Below are 23,670 nucleotides of genomic sequence, written 5' to 3' on the forward strand. Positions count from 1 at the left end.
AGACTAAAAGCGGAAACGTTCGAGCTGGGGGCGGGGACTGCGCGGTGCCTATTGCGCATGCGCACCCGCTCCGTCAGGTTCTGGTTCCAGCTAGGGGGTGGGGTGTAGGGGCAAACAGGGCTTCGTTTGTCCCGGTTACCCTTTTCCGGCCCGGGGAAGTGGCAGGACCTCGGCGGAGTCCCGGGCGGGCTCAGCACTAAGCGAGGGCTGGAGGTGTAACTTCGAAAATGGCGGAGGGGGAAGAAGGAGGGGTTTTACTGGGCGGGAGGCTGGCCTAGCGGCGGGGCTGAGGCCAGGAGACCGTGGGGGGCCCAGCGGCGCGGCGGGGGCCGGAAACGGACGGGCCGCCCCGCGTGCCTTGTCTCTTTGAGGCCTTGGCGTGGACGCACTTTGGATTCCCCGACTCGGGGTTTCTCCGGGGAGTGGGCGGGCTGGTGGGTGTGAGTGAGGGAGACGAAGGGACTTCCGTTTCCTTCCAGGCTGGGGCCTGACCGCCGAGAGGGGTTGGCATTTCCATATTGGGGCTCGGGCCGCCCCTCCTCCAGGACCCTCCCCTCAGCACTGCTCCGGGCGCCGCGGGCGATCCAGGCCGGCTCTCCTGGCGCGGTGGGTACTGCCCGTACGGGCTTCCTCCTCCCTCCCCTTTCCTTCTCTCCTCTCCCCTCCCTCCCCTCGGGCCCCGCGCTGCGGGGGAGGGCGGGAAGGCAGCCCCTGCCCTGCGCAGGTGACCAGCCCGGAGCCCGGTGCCCAGGTTCCCGGGACTGCGGAAGAAAGGCGTGGGTGGCTTCAGGCCGCCCGGGTGCCTCCGTAAACCCCGTGACCCCTAAGGTAAATCGAGTCAAAGAACTTTTTTCTTTTTTTAATGATCAAAGGGGACTCCCCCCCCCCACCCCATTCTGACGCCTGTGGCAGGTAAGGAGCTGGGTGGAGTGTGTCTGGGGAGGCCGTGTGAACCGAAAGAATAGGAGCCAAAGACCTTCCGGAAGAGGAAATTAGCTAGTAATTCTTTCCAACCTTTGCTGCCCTTGTCACCTCCCCAGCATATTCTGTGAGTAAAACAAAATTCAGTCTAACTTTCAGTTTCATTATTTTAACTCCATAATACCCTTGTTTTCTAATCGGGAGGAGGGGGAGTGGTTATTGCTGACACTAAGCAACAGCCCTCTCCACCTCCAAAAAAAGAAAAACGTCAATCAAAACTTTGTAAAAACGCATCAGATTTTAATAATCTACTACTTTGCTTTCAAATATAACTACGTCACTACTTATGTCACAAATGTACTACCTTGATAGTTAATGACACATAGAAATTTACTCTTGTAAGATTGGAGGTTGCTATTAGTGTTTCTTTCTTCTCTTTTTTTACTTAACATTTGTTATATCCAGTTCAAGAGAACACTGTAACAGACGGCCATTTTAGAATTACAACATTTTAGAGTTGGAAGGGATCTTAGTCCAAGCATGATATTTTACAAAAGCAGAAACTAAGGCACAGGAATATTTCATGGCTTGCCTAAGGCTACTCCATTACTTAGACTAGAACCCAGGTTGTCTGGCTCCTTGCTCACTGCTCTTTCTGCACAACTGCTCCACATAGCCTCCAAGCAAGAAAATTAAATGTATTCAGTGCACATTTGTGAAGCATGTACAACTTTGTGCCATACAACTGTTCTACCTTCTTTCAATGTATTTAACATGCTTATGAAGCCAGAAGAAAGTGGCAGTAGTTTAGGTTAAAAAGATTTGTATGTGCACACACATCTACTTGTATATGCTCAGATAACTTCTTGAAGGATGCACAAGAAAAATGTTAACAGTGGTTACTTATGGAGGGTGGAGGGGCGTGGGAAGCTTTTTACTTTGCACCTCAAATGTGACCTAATGTACTGTTTGAATTTCTAACCATAAACAAGTATTGATTTTATAACTAAAAACAAGTTTTAAAGTTTGCACACATATGTATATCAGTATAAGCAAGTATCAATGGTATGTGTATATATATTTATATACATATATGTATTTATGTATCAGTGATTTGTATTGTAAAATCCAGAGTGGTTCATGTCAGCCCAACTGGCAAAGCAGGCCTGATTATTGGATGCTCATATTTCCTCTTTGGTTTGCTCCTATTGCCCCGAATGTGAGAAGGTAACAATATTATATTAGTCTTTATATATTTTTAGAAAATGTGCTGAGCTTTTAATTATTGAATTATGTAGCAAATTATAACATTCAGGATATCAAATTTGGCACAATGAAAAAATTCTGAACGTAGAATCTTTATGGGTAGGAATCATTAAAAAAAATTTAAGACTGTAAAGTTCCCTGGTGATTAGTAGTTCAGCTCTTTTGTTTTTATGAACAGGTTAAGACACAAAAAGTGAATTGCCCAAGGTTATATATCTGATCATTAACGGAGCTTGTACTAGAGTCTAGGTCCTAGTCCGGTGCCCATTGTACTACACCTGTAATTTTATTGCTTTCTGGTGCATTCGATGACTCCAACGAGGGGGACAAAGTAATGCTGACTAAAGGTTAGTTAGGCCCATTTCAATAGATAAGAATTATTGTAATTAATGTCTCAGTTAACTTGTATAGTGCTTGAAATATTTTAGTAATGTAAATGTTCCCCTTATATTTGGTTGTAAACATTAACTTGTTTAGTAAATCATTTGTTTATATTATAAATGCTTAGAGACTCCAAATATGAACTAATGATATTTCACTGTTTTTGTTTGGTCTCATATTTAAGCCTGGTAGCTGGTGCTTACAGAAAAAAAAAAGTGCTATGATTTATTTAAAAAATAAGAAACAACTTACTGAGCACCTACTATATCTGCCAGGTATTGTACTATGTGGTAGAATTCAAAAGATGAATATGGCAAAATAGATGCCCTTGTTTTTTTGAGGATGGGAGATTATCATGAGCTGTCAGTTCTCAAGGTTTGTCTCTGTGGTCTAATCTGGTAATAGTATTACATATTACAGAATGTAATCTGTAGCACTGTTTAAGGTCATTGTGTGAGTAGATTTGAGGAGATAAAAACAGTAGTGGTAACATAAGTTGACATTGAATTGAACAAATATTATTTTCATGTCTTAGAGGTCATGTGGTACAGTGGAAAGAACACTAGATTGAAAGCCTGAGTTCTTGTGTTGGCTTTGTTTCCAGTTAGCTGTGGGATTGTGAGCAAATCACTCAACCTCGTTGCCTCCATGTTTCTTTTTTCTTTCTCATAAATTTTTAAGTATATTTATTCCACTTAATTCAAAACATGAAAAGAGCATTTGGAATATTATATATTATAAAAGAAATGTATCTACCATAAGAATTTGAGGCCAAACTTAAGAGTTATATGTTTTATCTACTTTGTGTATACTTAATAGATTGTCCTTTGTGTGATAAAAGCATATTTATGTCCATTTTGTAGGACTTGGTGTGGACTTTTATTATTTTTAATTATGGTACAGTTGTAGCTCTGCTATTTAATACATTTTGAGATTTGATTTGGTGTGATTGGTACCCAGTCTTTGTTATGGATACATGTGATTCACTATTATGATCTGCTTCTATAATATATTCTCAAGGATATGGGATTTGGTGAAAAGTGAGGTTTACCTGCATAGACTATGAGTAGCTTGAACTCAGATGGTCAGACAGAAGTTGAACTGAGTAAGTTAAGGCTGATTTCCTAAACTGGGCAAAGGTGGTGCCGCTGTGTATTCCCTGGCATATCTATAAATACTTATATATGGTTTGAACTTTTATGCTTGTTCCTGTAATAATTTTGTTGACCTCAAAACACAGGCTTCTCAGCATATATTGCTATGTGATATACCTTTGTATGGCTCCACCTAATTTTTTAAGCCTTGAAAGGGTACAGAGCCTAACATTTTCTACCTCACTGGACTACCCTTTCTGCCAGTAATCCTTATAGTAATTTCCTGTACTTATATTGGTCATAATCACTGGGTTTGCTTTTTTTACTGTCATTTACAGGCCACATGATCTTTGATGAGTAACAACCAGTCAGAAAACCAGTTTCCTCATATTTCAAAAGGCGGTATGATGTGCTGTGTAGGTTAAATTAGCTACCATATATGAAAAAATTCTAAATCGTGAAGCACATTACATATTTTAGTTATTATCAGAGGTAACATGGTAAAAGAGGATGGGCTGTGGAATCACACAAGCTCATGTTTAAATTTTGACCTTGTTAAAACAAATAGGATTAGAAACTTAGTTTCAATTCAGCATGTTTTAGTAGATTAGAGAAAATACATGTAGCTAAAATGATGGGGTGAAAGGAAATGAAAATTAGTTTATAGATAGTGTTTAGAACACGTGAGCATTCATTAAGTATGTTGTACTGTTTTAATTTGCCTTATAGTCACTTGTGGCAGTTTCCTTTACTTTGTTGTCATTTTTTAACTCAAGCCCAATGGAAGACAAACCTACTAAATGTTTGCTTATAGACAACAGAGTCTTTTAGATAGGACAAAATATTTTTACTGGGGAAAAAGAAAAGATGTTGGCTTTTATCAAGCACTTGTTTCAGCACTTGCTTGAGATCCCAATATGATCATGGAAGAGAATACTTAATTCTGAGAAAGATCTACGGTAGGTAGCACCCATTCACCAAATCATCCATCAAAAGAACTTCAGAATAGCACTTGTGGAACCATCTGATTTTTTTCAGTACTGCATCCTAATCACTCTGTCAGAATAAGTTATCTGGATGAGTATCAAACAGAATAAGTTCCAGGTTCTATGGCCTTAGTCAATTCATTTAACTTCCTTATGCTTTAGTTTCCTTATCTTAAAATGAAAGAGTGATTTCTATTATCCTGTTCATTACAAATATAAGTAAATTATGTTGAACAAGTTTTGCTTGTGGATGTCTACAAAATATAATGATTTTACTTTTCAGTGTACTTGATTCTGAGCTGCCCTTTTGTAAAAATTATTTTAGGGAAATTTTTTTTGACCAAGGATCAGGGGAGACTCCTTTCTTACCAGTCCCCCAAATTAATTTATTATTATTATTATTATTATATAAATTTATTTATTTATTTTTGGCTGTGTTGGGTCTTCATTGCTATGCACGGGCTTTCTCTAGTTGTGGCTAGAGGGGGGCTACTCCTCATTGTGGTGTGCGAGCTTCTCATTGCGGTGGCTTCTTTTGTTGCGGAGCACAGGCTCTAGGCACATGGGCTTCAGTAGTTGTGGCATGCGGGCTCTAGAGCACAGGCTCAGTAGTTGTGGTGCACGGGCTTAGTTGCTCCACAGCATGTGGGATCTTCCTGGAGCAGGGATCGAACCCATGTCACCTGCATTGGCAGGTGGATTCTTAACTACTGCACCACCAGGGAAGTCCAGTTTATTATTTTTTAAGGCATTGAGTGAACAAGTTTAGAACTCCAGCGATAGACATCGCTCTGAACATTTTTCAATGAAATCTTTTATTTTCAACTCAAGTTAACGATAAGTAGCAGTCAGGTATTATTATTACCTGTGTTTCTCAGCCCTCTCTGCTAATGATTTACTGCCACCCAGGCAGTGAACCAGAAGACATGTGTTCATGGCCAACCACTGTGGACATGACCTGGTTACTGCTTTTACCTCTGGGAGTTGACCTGTATTTTTTTTTTTAACCTGATGTTTGACAGTAATATTACAAAGTATCAAGTTGGCAGAAATTCTCAGGATAGGCAAAAAGATAAGGACCTAAGAGTATATTCTTCCCTCTCCTTGTAATAAGTTATAAAAATTATCTTCTGTGAAGGAAGAGCCAAAACCTTGCAATAGCAGGCCCCGCTATTGATAGCTTACTGGGCCAGTCTATTCACAGATGAAGGAAGCATTGTCACATGGCAAATAGCCAAATAACACCCCCAGCCTGCTGGGCAGAATTATATAAGGCACCTTGACTAATCAAGAGTCCAACTGCTTTTTTCTTTTGATTAGAATCTAATATATTTGCTGGATAAAATTTAGAAAATTAAGAAAACCACAAAGAAGAAAATAAAAACCAGTAATCCCAGTGCACAGAGATAATAACCACAGTAGAATTTTGATGTGTAATTTAGCCTAAGTCTTTCTATATTGGTATTTTTTATAATTGGGATCATACTGAACAGTACTGGTTTATAACCAGCTCATTTCACCTAATACAACATCATGAACACATATCTGTGTTCTTTAGTATTCTTCTACAACCTGTAGTATACACATTACCAAAGTGTTGTTCTCTTTTGTTAGAATTGAGTTTTTTTGTTTTTATAAATAGCACTGTATTGAACATCCTTATATATACTGATCATTTCCTTAGCGTTAATGCTTAGTACTAGAATGGCTGGTTCAGAAACTAATATATTTTAAGACTTTTAGAATATATTGTCAGATTGCTTTCTAGAAAAGGTGTACCAGTTTTTAGTTCCACCAGCAAGAGTGCCTATTGTCCCATACTTTCACTGCTGGATTTTTACTGTTGGTAGTGATGGCAATCTCTGCCAAACAGGACAAAAATGGTATCTTTTAAAGTGTTTATTTCTTTGATTACTAATGATATTTAACATTTTTGCATACGTTTGTTGGCCATTAGTATTTGCCATTTATAAATTTGTCTATTTTCTATAGAGATGTTCATCGTAGATTAATAAGTGCTTTCAAGCTTTTTCTTAAGACTATTCTTAGTCAGAAACAAGATAGATTTAAAATAGCTGGTGATAGGATACACTCCTGTTTGAGACCACTTAATATTGCTGTTAAAAGCAAATAAACAGAAGGATATTCACTCCAACATTCTTTATAATAGCAAAAAATTGTTAGCTTTATAAATGTCCAGCAATGAAGGTGCATAACTGTATATATATAGAATATGTTAACATTTGAGGGTTTTTTTTAATTTGTTTTATTTTTCGCTGCATTGGGTCTTCGTTGCTGCGCACGGGCTTTCTCTAGTTGCAGCGAGCGGGTGGCTTCTCTTGTTGCGGAGCACGGACTCTAGGCGCACAGGCTTCAGTAGTTGTGGCTCGCAGGCTCTAGAGCGCAGGCTCAGTAGTTGTGGCTCACGGGCTTAGTTGCTCCGCGGCATGCGGGATCTTCCTGGACCAGGGATAGAACCCGTGTCCCCTGCATTGGCAGGTGGATTCTTAACCACTGCGCCACCAGGGAAGTCCGACATTTGTGTTTTTTAAAACCTATCTCTGGAGGAATGCAGAAGAAACTGGTAAGAGTGACTGCTTCTAGGAAGGGAACCAGAGGTATAAGGTATAAGGGGTGGAATGGATGCAGCTTTTGTACCTCTTGAATTATTTGGTCATGTGTGTATTTTCTCTTTTTAAAAATATACATCTAAAATTAATGTTCAGCAATATGGAATTGGTGAGGTTATGATAAATACATTCATACAGTCAGGTACTAGTCATCCATTTAAAATAATGTTCTAATCTAGATAAAAATTGATGTGGAGAGATGCTTATGATATATTATTAAATAGAAAAAAGCAAATTATAAAAATACCATATACTATAAATCCCCTTTAGAAATATTTATAACGTGCATGTGTTACATGCACACAGAAAAGGTTCTTAAAGGATAAACATATTAAAGTATTCACAGCCTGGATAGTAGGATTCTTTTTTCCCCTCTCTTTTAAAAAGGAAAACAGTTGTTTGTATTAAATATTGGGTTGATATCCATCATGAGATTTTGTTTTTCTGCCTGTTCTGATTTTAGCAAAGGTTTTAATCTAGACTTTGAATAGGCATAAATAGTATTAATCTGTGTTATGGATCTACAGTTTGGGTTATATAGATGGTTTGTTTTTGAATCAAAGACTTGATTAACGAGCACTATAAATTGTCTTTAAGTTCTGAACAGTTTTCAGTAAAATGGAGGAGGGGATACTAGTGATCTTGAGCCTTTTTATTATCTTGAGTGAATTCTTGAGCCCAAACCCGTGTATTCTTCATGCAAAACATTCTTTTGGGGAACACATTCCTGCAATTTGTTGAAAAAGATGAGAGTAAAAAAAAAAAAACAAAGAAAAAGATGAGGGAATACCTTACTGTGGGTCCATTCTGAGAGAACTGTACCTGTGGAGTTAATTATTATAAATAATTTGGCAAACATTGGAGGTCTGGGCTCAAATTTAAGTATTACTATGACTTTCTAAATTAAGTATAGAACATGTAATTGATACTCCCTTTGTGGATTATCAGCATGGCCTTTCAGGTGTTTACAGAAGTAGGCTTCGTGATCAAGCATATATTGTAGGCAGCAGTATTAATAAGTTGATGTTATTGACTGAGCTTATGGGCTAAGTGCTCATTAATGCCATTCAGTTATTTGAATGGCTCTAGTGCTTAATTTTAGGGAGAGAACTTTTGATTTGACTGAATGTAATTAACCTCAAAAATGTTTTATTGACCATTTAACTTAAAGTTAAATGAAAATATGCCTCATAGTTTGAAGAACCTAGTAGTATAAATCAACGATTTGGCTAAAAGTTGAATTTTTAATTTTATTTATTTATTTATTTTGGCTGCATTGGGTCTTTGTTGCTGTGCGTGGGCTTCTTATTGCGGTGGCTTCTCTTGTTGTGGAGCACAGGCTCTAGGCGCACGTGCTTCAGTAGTTGTGGCTCGTGGGCTCTAGAACTCAGGCTCAGGAGTTGTGGCACACGGGCTTAGTTGCTCCACGGCATGTGGGATCTTCCCGGACCAGGGATCGAACCCGTGTCCCCTGCATTGGCAGGCGGATTCTTAACCACTGCACCACCAGGGAAGTCCTAAAAGTTGAATTTTTATGTAAATGTATCATAGTATAAAAGCTGAATTTTAAAAATCATATATATACACATATATATGTGTATATATATATATATATATACCCTTTTTGTTTAGGGCATGTCATTTTTAAAATACAGCTTTTTTATACTATGTCACATTTTTACGTAGATACATTTCTTAGATACTACAGCTTTGTAAATCAAAATGCTATTTCTAAGCAGGGAACTAACACTTTAAGATCATTAAAAGAGGGACTGAGGGACTTCCCTGGTGGTCCAGTGGTAAAGAATCTGCCCTCCAATGCATGGGACGCGGGTTCGATCCCTAGTCAGGGAACTAAGATCCCACATGCCACGGGGCAACTAAGCCCACCACGCCACAACTACTGAGCTTGCACACCTCAACTAGAGAGCCTGCGTGCCGCAAACTACAGAGCCCATGCGCTCTGGAACCCCCACGCTACAACTACAGAGCCCACGCGCCCTGGAGCCTGTGCACCACAACTAGAGAAAAGAAAACCCGCACACCACAACTAGAGAAAGACATGCACCGCAACAAAGAGCCCGTGCGCCGCAATGAAAGATCCCACATGCCACAACTAAGACCCAACACAGCCAAAAATAAATCTAAAAAATAATAATCTTAAAAAAAAAAAGGGATTGACCTCCACTGGGTTAAGGAGAATGTTGCTTGTTTGACAAGATCTCTATGCTGGATCCTCTATAGGGGAAAAAAGCAACTGATGAGAAAAATCTTACAATATTTCTACGTATAATGAGCAAAGAGAGAATGTTAAGATAAATTTTAAATTATGATGGTGTTTTGGGTTAGCACATATAAGATTTTTATGATGTTACTATGAAAAATTTTACAAATCTTATATTTTTGAAATGTGATTTTAGTATAGGTTTTTATCACTGAGTTGTACTGTTTGCTTGGTATGCATATATTTCCTAGTTCGGTCACATTTCCTAGGCACAATGGCACATTACCAATTTTTAGTCCTCACAGTGATCTAAAGAGTCCAGTGGAGGTGGTGGGTGGGATGTGGGATAGTGACAGCAGTGACCTAATAGAGGTGCTCCAACATTCATTCTTTTGCCCAACGTTGATGAAGCACTACTGTGTGTCACGCATTGCTTTAGGCATTGGGAATACAAATGTGATAAGACAGAGCCCTTGCTATAAAGGACCTTCCTTCAAACAACGTACATATAGGTATACCTACAAACATACACACATGCAGAAATTATTCAGTCTTGTTCTAGTACAGCTTGGCTCCTCAGCTATTTTTCTTACTTTCTTTCTTCCTTTTTCTTTCTTTCTCTCTCTCTCTTTCTGTCTTTTTCTTTTTCTTTCTTTCTGTCTTTTTCTTTCTTTCTTTCTTTCTCTCTTTCTTTCTCTCTTTCTTTCTTTTACCCTCTCTCTCTCTCTTTCCGCACTGCGCAGCATGCGGGATCTTAGTTCCCCAACCAGGAATTGAACCCGTGCCCCCTGCAGTGGAAGCATGGAGTCTTAACCACTGGACCACCAGGGAAGCCCCCTCAGCAGATTATTTAGAGGATATAGTGAGGGCACAAAGAGTAGTCATTCTACTAGGGTTCTGAATGGAGGAATCAGGAAAGATGTCATAGATGAGATTCTAAAAACATGTTTTCTGAGTTTTTAACAGATGCCCTTATTTAATTACATAATGTGTTTCAGTTAGCATGGTAGTACTGCAGTGGGAGCTAATAGGGTTATATTGTTTGCTTAATTTTTGTCATATTTTTAACATCATTGTATTGGGTTGGCCAAAAAGTTCTTTCAGGTTTTTCCGTATGCTCTTACGGAAAAACCCAAATGAACTTTTTGGCCAACCCAATATTAGTTTCTTAGGGCTGCCATAATAAAGTACCACAAACTGAGTGACTTAAAGCAACAGAAATTCAGGGACTTCCCTGATGGTCCAGTGGTTAAAACCACGCTTCCACTGCAGGAGGCCCGGGTTTGATGCCTGGTCAGGGAACTAAGATCCCACATGCCGCGTGGCACAGCCAAAAAAAGAAAAAAATAAGAAATTAATTTTCTCACAGTTCTGGTAGCTAGACATCCAAAATCAAGGTGTTGGCAGGGCCATGCTGTCTCTGAAGGTGCTGGGGAGAACCTGTTCCATGGCTTTCTCTTAGCTTCTGGTGTTGCCATTGATCCTTGGTGTTCCTTGGTTCGTCAATACATCATCACTCCAGTCTCTGCCTCTATCTTCACATGGCCATCTTCCCTGTGTTTCTTCTCCTTTTCCTACAAGAATATCAGTCATATTGGATGAGGGCATCCTAATGACCTTGTCTGAACTTGATTATATCTGCAAGGACCCTATATCCAAATAAGGTCACATTCCTAACCAGTGGTTAGGACTTCAACATAGTTTTGAAGGGGCACAATTCAACCCATAACAATCATTTAATTCCCTTTTAATGTGCCACGTCAATATAGTTACTTAAGAAATGCTTTTTCATGATGAGAGATTAGCAAAGCCCTTGGTTGCAGGGACGATAAGTATTTTTAGTTCATTAAATGAGTCTACAGTGACTGAATGAATTTCTTCCAGAGACCATAAGGGTGAAACACAGGTTGTAGAGATCTATGAGCTCAATAGAAAAAGACTAAAGGTTTTGCTGCTTATTTGTTAAGAACAGTGATTTGTTATTCAGGTGCTACTTTGTCTTAAAAAGATATAATAAGTATTTGTAATTGTTAACTTTCAGTCATCAGAGATAGTTCCCTAGTATACCATCTTAAATAATTAAATTTATATTAATCTTCAAAATTACTTTCTTCAGTGTCTTGTACACATATAAAACTGCCTGCTTATTTTGTTCTAAGATGCTGTGATAACTGAAACTTATGATATTATGGGATAGATTGTTTTTTTAAATTACTTACACTGGGCTCTAGATGCTGTGCGGAGACCCTTTGCACCCCTGCGAACATGGTGCTGCGAGTGGCGCGCAGCGTGCGGGCCGCGATCTGCAGCCTGCGCGCCATCTCTGCGCCCAACGCGCCCTGCCCGCTGCGGCCCTGGGGACTGCGGGCGGGCGCCGTCCGGGCGCTGCGCACCGGCCCCGCTCTGCTGTCGGGTCGTAAATTCACAGACAAACATGAATGGGTAACAACAGAAAACGGTGTTGGAACAGTGGGAATCAGCAATTTTGCACAGGAAGCTTTGGGAGATGTTGTTTACTGTAGTCTGCCTGAAGTTGGGACAAAATTGAACAAACAAGAGGAATTTGGTGCTTTGGAAAGTGTGAAAGCTGCTAGTGAACTCTATTCTCCTCTATCAGGAGAAGTAACTAAAATTAATGAAGCTCTAGCAGAAAATCCAGGACTTGTCAACAAATCTTGTTATGAAGATGGTTGGCTGATCAAGATGACACTCAGTAACCCTTCAGAACTAGATGAACTAATGAGTGAAGAAGCATATGAGAAATACATAAAATCTATTGAGGAGTGAAAATGGAACCCCTAAATAAACTAGTTTGAAACAACTTAATCTAGCATAGTTGTCTTAAATTAGTGGTGGATAGATTTTTAAAAAGCAACTTTTAGCAAAAGAAACTACTTGAAACAATGTTGCCTGAAGAAAATACCCCTTAACTTCCTGATGATTTCAGATAAACACTATGCATCTTTTTCACAACACCCTGTGATTTTTAGGCTAGTGTCCAGTTATAATACTCAGAATTCCTGAAATTATCTGTGGTAAAACTAGTTATAAAAATTATGTAATTCAAGGATAACATTGTTATCTTAACCTTATATAATATTGTAACTTGCTTACAGCCATCCCTGGATTTGGGTCAAAATACTCAATGAACTTGCCACTGGAAATAAATGACAGTGGAGAAAAGTTTGTTAGTTGTATAGCGTCCAGTGAAGAACATTACTATCTTAATTTTGCAATATACTATGTTTGCTGGTGCTATTTTAATACAGTGAAGCAACAGCCTTGCAGGAAAATAAGAAACAGTTTAATAATAAAATATTCAACTTCTTAAAAAAAATTACTTACACTGTAATAATTGACTACCAAATAGTAGTCACTTTAAGAAATTACTGTTAATTTTCATTTCAAGTAAGATTTTTATTAGAAAGCTTAATACTTAAATACATTTCTGAGTAGTGTTCTGATATTAAATCTCACAAAAATGTTTCCCTGCATGGGATTTTTTTTTCTATTGCTTTAACATTAGAGGTTTTTTTTTCAATTAATCAAGAATTTATTTCTTCATATTTTTTTAACCATTTAGAGAAGCTATTCTTTAAAAGGGAATCATTTGATCCTTCATTGTTTTAATAGCACACAACTGTTACAAAGGCATCCATACTAGCCCTATTATAAGATGAATTAATAATTTTGGGGGGAATTATCTATAAACCACAGGGAACGTCATAATATTCTTAATTTCTATGTACATGCATACTGTAGTGCTTATGCACATTGTACAATGATAAATACCAAAGAAATCAGGTAAAGAATGAAAGTTCGCAGCCTCACACTTACTTGTTCTAAGTGGATGTGTGGGAAATAAATAGCCTAATGAAAATGATATAGATAAACTTTACTTGTCAGTGGTAAATACCACAGCTTTCTCTTAAAGTGTAGGCAGTGTTCCCAGAATAATCCCACTGAAGAAAATCCAAAATCTTTGCACAAAAAAGTGCACAGGCTTGTCCTGTGTGTAAAAACCTTTTAATCTAAGTGCACTTTATATCCAGAACAATTTGCACTACTTGAATACAGATCTTCCTCAACTTACAATGAGGTTACATCCCAATAAAACCATCCTAAGTTGAAAGTATCATAAGCTGAAGATTCATTTAATACACCTAACCTACCAAACATCATAGCTTAGCCTAGCCTACTTTAAGTGTGCTCAGAACACTTACATTAGCTTACAGTTGGGCAAAATCATGTAACGCAAAGCCATTTTATAATAAAGTGTGGAATGTCTCATGTAATTTATCAAATACTGAAAGTGAAAAATGGAATGGTTGTAAGGTACAGAAAATTTATGAGTATATCAGTTATTGACCCTCGTGACCTCCTGGGCTGACTGGTAGCTGTGGCTCGCCGTGCTGCCCAGCATCACTACAGAGTATCAGACTGTGCTAGCCCAGGAAAAGATCAGAATTCGAAGTAGGGTTTCTACTGAATGCGTATCACTTTTGCACCATTATAAACTGGAAAAATCATAAGTCAAACCACTGTAAGTTGGGGACCATATGTACATTAAAAAAGTTCAAAAGCCTACCAACATATATACAGATACATACACCCAAAACAAAAGGAATGCTTTCCAATGAGATTAGGAATGAGGATAAGAATTAAAGGAGAGTGTCTCCTATATTACCAGAGTCAATGAAATTAACTACATTTTAAAACATAAGTTATACCTATTTGGAATTATTTTATAAATATATAATCTATAGGATGGACAAACATCAATGTGAAAAACTGTCACAGAATTTCATAATTTAGGAACATAGCTTCAGTGCTTCATAATGTGGAATGAAACTCCTAAGAACAGCCAATTGGTTTGATTTCTTAGAAGTTAGAAAATAATGCATTTCAGAAAATGATTTGTAACAATCAGCAACAAAAGAACAACATTAAGAAATAAAATACGGGGTACACAAGAACTGAGGTCCTCAGAGTACCAAAAGAGAATCAGACTTCACATTAAAATGTAAAGAATGTGGTTAAAGGAAAAACTAACTGGAATCTTTGTAACAGGTTAAATATTTAACCACTTCAAACAGAAATAATTTAGTCCTCTCACATAGTTCTGAAAATGTACTGTAGCATCTAGTTTTCCATATCAAAAGCATATAATTTGATTAGCAGAGCTCCCTTTGTTTTAGACTTAAAATCAACTCTGATCCACCAAAGTTTGTACTAACAATTACCAAACTACTATTTGAAAAGCATTTAAACAGCTTTATTGAGATATAATTCACATACCATAAAATTAATTTTAAGGTGTACAGTTCAGTGATTTTAGTATATTCAGAGTTGCACAACCACCATTACAATATAATTTAGAATATTTTCATTACTCCGAAAAGAAACCCAGTCAGTAACCATTTGCAGTTATTCCCCATTCTCCTCCTCTCCCAGCTGTAAGCAACCACTAATCTATTTTCTGTTTCTATTTATTTTAAGAACATTTTAAACTTACAACATTATTGTTCTCATGCCTATTCCAGGTCATTGGCTCGGAGGTTTAAAAGTTCTTAAACTAGCCAAATTTACAAGTCCTGTGACATCCTCACTCAGAAAACATTCAAACGATGGTTTCATGATGTTATGATTGTTCCGTCTTCTAAGAGTTTTTGATCTGGAACATGTGTTTCAAATTCTATTTGTACCATTTGCTAGGGGTGCTAAACTCATTTAATTAGACGGAATAAAACTATTCTGTCCAGACTCAAAACTGCGTTTGTTCTATTTGGGTTAACCATTCCAGTCTTTTGATAGTAGGAACAGCTTTAGGAATCTAGTGTGGCACACCGCTGTCTTCAGTAATAATGTCATCTTCATCCTTTGGCTCAATGTTTGGTTCAATCTGCTGTGGATAGCCAAGAAAGCTATTATCAGTAGATTGGCTAGAGCTGCCAGAAGTCCTACTGTTCCTAACGTTATTCTCCTGTTTACTTGCCTTCTATTATGGTGAGGTTGTAGCTGTTTGCAGTCATCCTATTACTTGATCAAAGCTCTTCCCTGAAACTTCTATACCATTAACTTCTAACACTTCATCATTAGCAGCCAATATAGTCCTGTGCTGCGAGCCAGACCTCCTGGAATAAGCCAGGATATAAAGATCCCTGGCGGGGGGGTGGGTGGGGGGAGGAAGAGACTTCCTTGACGGTCCAGCGGTTAAGACTCTGTGCTTCCAGTGCAGGTTCAATCCCTGGTCGGGGAACTATGATCCCACATGCCACACAGCATGGTCAAAAATTAAAAAAACAAAAATAGCGCACACACACACACAAAAGATCCCTGGGACCTTCTCTAAGCCATGTAGTGTCTCCCTTAGAATGAAACCATCCCAGCTATAGAGTCCGTAGGGAATGTTCAGTGTTGTGTTTGTAAAGATGAACTAATCCTATGGTGTGTTTCTGGGGTAATGTCAACATCTGTAATAGAAGACACACATCTGAAGTCTTGGTGCATACCAATTACTAGATCTGGCTTTTTTCTGTGGTTGACAGAACATTGGTTAAAACATTTTCCGTCTTCATTAGCATGTCTGTACCAAAGGCACTGTTTGCTTCTTCCTTTTTTTCTGTGTAAAAATCCTAAGCAGCAGGTTGGTTGTTGAAGCAGTTATGTGATAATTATCATCTTTATTTATAGATAGTAAGTATCCCTGGATGTCTGTATAGCCTAATAAAATGTCAACATTAGGTATCTTATGAACATGTTGCAGTAATCCATAAAACTCCTCAAAATGTCCAAGTTTTGCTCTTTCTATCAAAAACTGATGAAATTCTGTGCCAAACCTGCTCTTCTCTAGGATGCCCTGGCAGCCGCAGTCATGCTGAGTGCAGGGGCTGCAGCCCAGGAGCCTGCAACTCACCAAACGCACCTGCAGAGGTGGCTTGGGTCTCAATGCTGAGCTCCACAGGGTGGCTGGGGCAGCCTGTCTGTGGTGCAAGTGGAGACACAACTCCATCCTATCTCCCTCTGCTTTGGTGACTGCAGAACCCTGGTGGAGGAGGATGGGGGGCAACTAGCCCATCCACCTCTTTGCTCTCGGCTGCCTTCCCCATGACCAGGCTCCTGACCCAGGCCAGTGGTGCTAACCGGAGAGACTTTAAGTAAAAATATTATTAAAGACATTTTGGAGAAAAAGGTCACCTATAATCCTGTCACTTTAACTAACATATTTTACCCGTATATTAAAAATTACCTCCAGGTTTGTCCATGAGTATATATTTTCACACAGTTGCAGTCAGATGTACATCCTACTTTATATCCTTTTCACATTTAAAATAACCTTTGTTCTATATATTTGACAACTTTAATAATAAAAACCTGAGGGAAATAGAAACTTTTGTATTGTGTGCAAATACCAGGTAAGTGGGTTTTCTGTGTGTTTTTTTCTCCCCTCCAACTCCCCATATTCCCGCATTATTGCTAGAGAAGCAGTCAGTCTCCTCTCCTTGGCACATGCCCATGGCTATCTTTACCCAGCTGACTAGGCTAAATAAATACACACACACACACACACACACACGTATACTGTGTGTATGTATATGTACAGGTATATGTATGTTTTATTTTTTTCTTTGAAGCTTATTAAGCCTTCATTTTTTTTTTAACATTTTAAAAAAATTTATTTTATTTTTGGCTGCATTGGGTCTTCGTTGCTGCGTGCGGGCTTTCTCTAGTTGTGGCAAGGAGGGGCTACTCTTCGTTGCAGTGCATGGGCTTCTCATTGCGGTGGCTTCTCTTGTTGCGGAGCACAGGCTCTAGGTGCGTGGGCTTCGGTAGTTGTGGCTCACAGGCTCTAGAGCGCAGGCTCAGTAGTTGTGGCGCATGGGCTTAGTTGCTCCACGGCATGTGGGATCTTCCCGGACCAGGGCTCGAACCCGTGTCCCCTGCATTGGCAGGCGGATTCTTAACCACTGCGCCACCAGAGAAGCCCCTCCCCAGGAATTTTTAAATCTTTCCCTCTTAGAATAAAAGGTTTTCTGTGCTTTAAAACAGTCGTAAATTTTAAAATCAACTTGTTATGCTATAAAAGTAATTTGAGTCCTATTTTAAATAGGTGTCACTTGGCTAACATGCACTGGTAATATGTTAGCAGTCCCAGTTGCTTGACAGATGTAGATGTTAGATGAAATCCAGTTGGTTAAATTATACTCAGTTGTCCAAAGAGGAACGTAACTAGAGAAATGAAAAGAAATCCTCAACATTTAGGCAGTGTCTAACCAAAAAGAAATAGAAACAACGTGAGTTAGTTTCCTATAGCTGCTGTAACAAGTTACCTGTAACTGAGTGTTTTGCTTTTTTTTTGTTAACATCTTTATTGGAGTATAATTGCTTTACAATGTTGTATTAGTTTCTGCTGTATAACAGAGTGAATCGGTTATATGTATACATATATCGCCATATCCCCTCCCTCTTGCGTATCCCTCCCACCTTCCCTATCCCACCCCTCTAGGTGGTCACAAAGCACGAGCTGATCTCCCTGTACTATGCAGCTGCTTCCCACTAGCTATCTGTTTTACATTTGGTAGTGTATATATGTCAATGCTACTCTTTCACTTCATCCCAGCTTACCCTTCCCCCTCCCCGTGTCCTCAGGTCCAACCTCTACCTCTGGGTCTTTATTCCTGTCCTGCCCCTAGGTTCATCAGAACCATTTTCTTTTAGATTCCATATGTATGTGTTAGCATACGGTATTTGTTTTTCTCTTTCTGACATCACTCTGTATGACAGACTCTAGGTCCATCCACCTCACTACAAATAACTCAATTTCGTTTCTTTTTATGGCTGAGTAATATTCCATTGTATATATGTGCCACATCTTCTTTATCCATTCATCTGTCGATGGACACGTAGGTTGCTTCCATGTCCTGGCTATTGTAAATAGTGCTGCAGTGAACATTGTGGTACATGACTCTTTTTGAATTACGGTTTTCTCAGGGTATATGCCCAGTAGTGGGATTGCTGAGTCATATGGCAGTTCTATTTTTTGCTTTTTAAGGAACCTCCATACTGTTTTCCATAGTGGCTGTATCACTTTACATTCCCACCAACAGTGCAAGAGGGTTCTCTTTTCTCCACACCCTTTCCATGATTTATTGTTTGTAGATTTTTTGATGATGGCCATTCTGACTCGTGTGAGGTGGTACCTCTTTGTGGTTTTGATATGCATTTCTCTAATGATTAGTGATGTTGAGCATCCTTTCATGTGTTTGTTGGCAATCTGTATATCTTTGGAGAAATGTCTATTTAGGTCTTCTGCCCATTTTTGGATTGGGTTGTTTGTTTTTTTGATATTGAGCCGCATGAGCTGTTGTATATTTTGGAGATTAATCCTTTGTCAGTTGCTTCATTTGCAAATATTTTCTCCCATTCTGAGGGTTGTCTTTTTGTCTTGTTTATGGTTTCCTTTGCTGTGCAAAAGGTTTTAAGTTTCATTAGGTCTCATTTGTTTATTTATTTATTTTTAAACAAATTTATTTATTTTTGGCTGCGTTGTGTCTTTGTTGCTGCGCGTGGGCTTTCTCTAGTTGCGGCGAGCGGGGGCCACTCTTCATTGTGGTGCACAGACTTCTCATTGCAGTGGCTTCTCTTGTGACAGAGCACGGGCTCTAGGCACGCAGGCTTCAGTAGTTGTGGCACGTGGGCTCCAGTAGTTGTGGCTCGCGGGCTCTAGAGCGCAGGCTCAGTAGTTGTGCTGCACGGGCTTAGTTGCTCCGCGGCATGTGGGATCTTCCTGGACCAGGGATCGAACCCATGTCCCCTGCATTGGCAGGTGGGTTCTTAATCACTGTGCCACCAGGGAAGCCCCCATTTGTTTATTTTTTGTTTTTATTTCCATTGCTCTAGGAAGTGGGTCAAAAAGGATCTTGCTGTGATTTATGTCATGGAGTGTTCTGCCTATGGTTTCCTCTAAGAGATTTATAGTGTCTGGCCTTACATTTAGGTCTTTAATCCATTTTGAGTTTATTTTTGTTTATGGTGTTAGGAAGTGTTCTAATTTCATTTTTTTACATGTAGCTGTGCAGTTTTCCCAGCACCACTTATTGAAGACGCTGTCTCTTCGCCATTGTATATTCTTGCCTCCGTTGTCAAAGATAAGGTGGCCAAATGTGCGTGGGTTTGTCTCTGGGCTTTGTATCCTGTTCCAGTGATCTATATTTCTGTTTTTGTGCCAGTACCATGCTGTTTTGATTACTGTAGCTTTGTGGTATTGTCTGAAGTCAGGGAGCCTGATTCCTCCAGCTCTGTTTTTCTTTCTCAAGATTGCTTTGGCTTTTCGGGGTCTTTTGTGTTTCCATACAAATTGTGAAATTTTTGTTCTAGTTCTGTGAAAACTGCCATTGGTAGTTTGATAGGGATTGCATTGAATCTGTAGATTGCTTTGGTTAGTATAGTCATTTTCACAGTGTTGATTCTTCCAATCCAAGAACATGATGGTATATCCCTCCATCTGTTTGTATCATCTTTAATTTCTTTCATCAGTGTCTTATTTTCTCTTTCAGGTTTTTTTATTGTTAGTGTATAGGAATGCAAGAGATTTCTCTGCATTTTGTATCCTACTACTTTACCAAATTCATTGATTACCTCTAGTAGTTTTCTGGTAGCATCTTTAGGATTCTCTATGTATAGTGTCATGTCATCTGCAAACAGTGACAGTTTTACTTCTTCTTTTCTGATTTGGATTCCTTTTATTTCTTTTTCTTCTCTGATTGCTGTGGCTAAAACTTCCAAAACTATGTTGAATAGTAGCGGTGAGAGTGGGCAACCTTGTCTTGTTCCTGATCTTAGAGGAAATGGTTTCAGTTTTTCACCATTGAGAATGATGTTGGCTGTGGGTTTGTCATATATGGTCTTTATTATGTTGAGGTAGGTTCCCTGTATGTCCACTTTCTGGAGTGTTTTTATCATAAATGGGTGTTGAACTTTGTCGAAAGCTTTTTCTGCATCTATTGAGATGATCATACGGTTTTTATCCTTCAGCTTGTTAATATGGTGTATCACATTGATTGATTTTCGTATATTGAAGAATCCTTGCATTCCTGGGATAAACCCCACTTGATCATAGTGTATGATCCTTTTAATGTGCTGTTGGATTCTGTTTGCTAGTATTTTGTTGAGGATTTTTGCATCTATGTTCATGAGTGATATTGGCCTGTAGTTTTCTTTTTTGTGGCATCTTTTTCTGGTTTTGGTATCAGGGTGATGGTGGCCTCATAGAATGAGTTTGGGAGTGTTCCTCCCTCTGCTATAGTTTGGAAGAGTTTGAGAAGGATAAGTGTTAGCTCTTCTCTAAATATTTGATAGAATTCACCTGTGAAGCCATCTGGTCCTGGGCTTTTGTTTGTTGGAAGATTTTTAACCACAGTTTCAATTTCAGTGCTTGTGATTGGTCTGTTCATATTTTCTGTTTCTTCCTGGTTCAGTCTTGGAAGGTTGTACTTTTCTAAGAATTTGTCCATTTCTTCCAGGTTGTCCATTTTAGTGGCATATAGTTGCTTGTAGTAGTCTCTCATGATCCTTTGTATTTCTGCAGTGTCAGTTGTTACTTCTCCTTTTTCATTTCTAATTCTATTGATTTGAGTCTTCTCCCTTTTTTCTTGATGAGCCTGGCTAATTAATGGTTTATCAATTTTGTTTATCTTCTCAAAGAACCAGCTTTTAGTTTTTATTGATCTTTGCTATTATTTCCTTCATTTCTTTTTCATTTATTTGTGATCTGATCTTTATGATTTCTTTCCTTCTGCTAACTTTGCGGGGTTTTTGTTCTTCTTTCTCTAATTGCTTTAGGTGTAAGGTTAGGTTGTTTATTTGAGATGTTTCTTGTTTCTTGAGGTAGGATTGTATTATTATAAACTTCCCTCTTAGAACTGCTTTTGCTGCATCCCATAGGTTTTGGGTCATCATTATAATTATGTTTTAAACACAACATCTCACCATCTTGAAATCTTCCATACCCCTCATATAAACATGTACCACCGCTTGCTGATTCTTTTTATGCCAGTGTTGGCTTTCAGAGTGCCATTTTTCCCAACCACTGTTCCCTCAAGATTTCTGACTGCCTGGCCCCTTTATGTCAAAGCTTTCTTGGACATCTTTCTCTCTGTGTGCCTTCTTACTTTTCTCCTTACCTGGTACAAAGCCTGAATGTGCTTTCACAAAGAGGCCTTAAGTTACCTCAGCATACTTTATTCCACTCAGACCTTTTCACATCCAAAACCTTCTCTAGTATTCATACCTCATTTTCTTCTGTATTCACAATTCCTGTGCCCCTCATATACTTATTTTCTAAATATCATCTTCCCCACCTGCATTTCACTTAAATACTTTTTTTTAAAAATCATCTCCCATCCCTTTCTTTTGGCGCTTTCCTCCAGTCCCAAGGTTTCTGTCTTTTGTCAATCGGTTTTCTCTCTTTTACTCTTAACCTTTCTGGTAGTTCTGTTTTCTCACCCTTCTCCAAAAGCTCACACTCTGATAATGTATATGTAGTTTTCAGTTGAGTGCTTCTGAATAAATATCTGCTTTTCAAAACAGTGAAATCTAAACTGTTAGCATGGAAATAACCCCTGGGAAGATGAGGTCTCCACTTGAAAGCTTCAAATAGAGATTCTCCTGCTAGTGTTGAATGATGGAGCTTTATCTAATATTATCTGAAATGGGATGACTACTTGAACCATGCAAAATATTCACTATTATGAAATGAGAATAGATCATTGATTTTACACTTCTATTTTGGTTGACCTGAGAAACAAAACTTAACCACCTCAGAGAAGGTAACTTTCATATGTTTTAGATTATATTCAGCATTTATTCTTCAGGATAATTATAGACTTAGAAATGTTTAATCCTGTCTCCTAGTCCATGCCAAAGTCCCTTCCAGTGATGAGAGGAATTCATAAGCTACAAGACAACCCAATCCATTTTATACTGATATTGATTGTTGTAGCTCTTCATCCTTGTATTGGGTTAAAATCTACTGGCTTTAATTATATTCATTAACTTTAATTCTGCCCTCAAGCTAAACAGAATTTGGATCCCTTTTCTGCCTTTTAGATAGTTATTCTATCCTCTACACCCCTCTCCCTACAATTTTCTTTTCCCTTTGAGATAAATACTTGACTCTTCCAACTATTCTTCATAGGATACCATTTTCATCATCCTGATTGCTCTCTATGGACGTTATACTTTGTTAATGTCCCTTCTAAAATGTGTTCAGAATTAAAAATAATACTCAGTATGTAGCAGAACTGAATCTGGATGTTGCACACCTGGACGTTAATGCAGACTGAAGTTACTTCAAGTTTTTTAGCTGCCATGTAATGTTGGCTCATGATGAGTTTGTAATTAACTCAAATCCCAAGACTTTAATCTGGAGGTTTCCCTTCACATGACTTCTTTCCAAACCAAGATTCCATCTTCCTTTAGTTGTACCACAGATTTTTTAAGTCAGAATATAAGACTTTACACATATCCCTATTTTATCTCATTAGCCTATCAGCCAGCCTTGGTTTCTTTGAACCATGGTTTTTGTCATCTAGCTTATGCTGATTCAACAAAGAGTCTTCAAGCTAGTGTTGGAATGTTTTCAGACATCTGGGAAACAATAATCAAAAATCATGGAGACTGTCTTCCAAAAATTGTTGTATGCAGATATAACTCAGCTCTTGAGGTGTATATGAATTCATACCATTGTAAATTGGGTCCAGGAAAGACTGAAGTCCATTGCCAGCCTGCAAGACAGAAGCCTTTTGTTGAACATTAACTCCAAGAGAGATGATGTTCCAAGACATATTGTGCCAACATAAGGCCAAAAGAGCTGCTAATTCTTCCCAAGAAATCAGTTACTATACATATGAAGTAGAGACAGAGTCATTGTGACCATTCTTTCATTTTGCATTTGGCAAGCATGTACTGAACACAGTGTCAGGAACAGTGTGAGGTTCTAGAGAACCAGGTTTGCCTGGGGCAACCCTGATTTGTGCCTCTTGTCCCAATGTAATTATTAGTAGCATCATTTTTCACTTTCAAAAGAGTTCAGGTTTGGAGGATAAATTATCTTGGCCACTCTTCTCATAATCCAACCAGTTCCTTTTAGTATTTTATCTTGGTTAAAT

At 38.6% G+C, this 23,670-nt stretch overlaps 1 protein-coding gene, 1 long non-coding RNA gene and 2 pseudogenes across 7 annotated transcripts in view; 2 read left to right on the forward strand and 2 right to left on the reverse strand.

The window, feature by feature from the left end:
- LOC309652823 overlaps positions 1-23,670 on the reverse strand; it is a 152,248-nt gene that overhangs the window by 74,860 nt on the left and 53,718 nt on the right. The window lies entirely within an intron of this gene.
- Positions 96-23,670, forward strand: part of XIAP (X-linked inhibitor of apoptosis) — a 44,362-nt gene continuing 20,787 nt past the window's right edge. The window contains exons 1-2 of one of the 4 annotated variants that reach the window (XM_082446834.1): positions 96-213; positions 480-606. The gene's annotated coding sequence lies outside the window, so the exon portion shown is untranslated. The other 3 variants (XM_082446831.1, XM_082446832.1, XM_082446833.1) reach the window with 3 other exon arrangements.
- Positions 11,708-12,332, forward strand: LOC309652817 (glycine cleavage system H protein, mitochondrial pseudogene; annotated as a pseudogene). The gene has a single exon. The product of its transcript is annotated as a glycine cleavage system H protein, mitochondrial pseudogene (transcript).
- Positions 12,476-16,767, reverse strand: LOC309652740 (partitioning defective 6 homolog beta pseudogene; annotated as a pseudogene). The gene is made up of 2 exons: positions 16,752-16,767; positions 12,476-15,663 (listed from the first exon to the last, which is right to left on the reverse strand). The product of its transcript is annotated as a partitioning defective 6 homolog beta pseudogene (transcript).

This window comes from Balaenoptera physalus (assembly GCF_965194825.1).
Source record: "Balaenoptera physalus genome assembly, chromosome: X".
Lineage (NCBI taxonomy): Eukaryota > Metazoa > Chordata > Mammalia > Artiodactyla > Balaenopteridae > Balaenoptera > Balaenoptera physalus.